Source organism: Rhinopithecus bieti, unplaced genomic scaffold (assembly GCF_001698545.2).
Source record: "Rhinopithecus bieti isolate Rb0 unplaced genomic scaffold, ASM169854v2 scaffold_55550, whole genome shotgun sequence".
Classification (NCBI taxonomy): domain Eukaryota; kingdom Metazoa; phylum Chordata; class Mammalia; order Primates; family Cercopithecidae; genus Rhinopithecus; species Rhinopithecus bieti.
Genome location: NW_016864176.1, coordinates 1 through 601, shown reverse-complemented (window position 1 = coordinate 601; position 601 = coordinate 1). Strand labels below are relative to the sequence as shown.

General features: G+C 72.4%; 1 pseudogene; it reads right to left on the bottom strand.

Moving 5' to 3' along the window:
* Positions 1-48: 48 nt before the first annotated feature.
* Positions 49-581, bottom strand: LOC108525458 (putative uncharacterized protein MGC34800; annotated as a pseudogene).
* Positions 582-601: the final 20 nt, after the last annotated feature.

Below are 601 nucleotides of genomic sequence, written 5' to 3'. Positions count from 1 at the left end.
TAGAGCTTGGCGGGCTTGGCAAGCTTGGCGGCGAGCTCAAGAGGGGCCCTAGCCCCAGCGCTGAGGCGCAGACGCCAAAGAGGCTGCAAAGAGGCGCTACCCGCGACGCTGGAGGCAGGGGAGGGGGGTCGGTTCCGCGCTGGGAGCAGCCAAGGCTAGGAGTGGGAAGGAGCCGCTGGGGAGTCGGGGGCGCTGGAGGTGGCGCAGGTTGGGACAGGAACCCGGAGCCCGAGCCCGCGGGGTCGGCAGCGGCCCCTGCGGAGAGGCAGAGCGCCCGAGCGGGTTCAATGGGGGCAGCTCGCTCGGCCAGGGCGGACGCGCTAGGGGCTGAGCAAGGGCGGCAACGGCGGCGGTGCCTGAGGGCCCTGGGGCTGCGGATCTGCTACATGAGCTGTCTCTGGGGACCGTGCCTGCGTGGGGCCAGGAGCCGCTCCAGAATCCCGTCACAGCCACCCTGCCGCCTGCCTGCAGGCGCCCTGGAGGAACCGCGCGGGCGTCACCTGGTGCTCAGCGCGGTCTCCAGCTCCTGCTGCGCTGGGCACTGGGACCGCCGGCGGGGCCCAGCGCAGGTCCCCCTGAAGTCTCTGCTTCTACAGGCTCC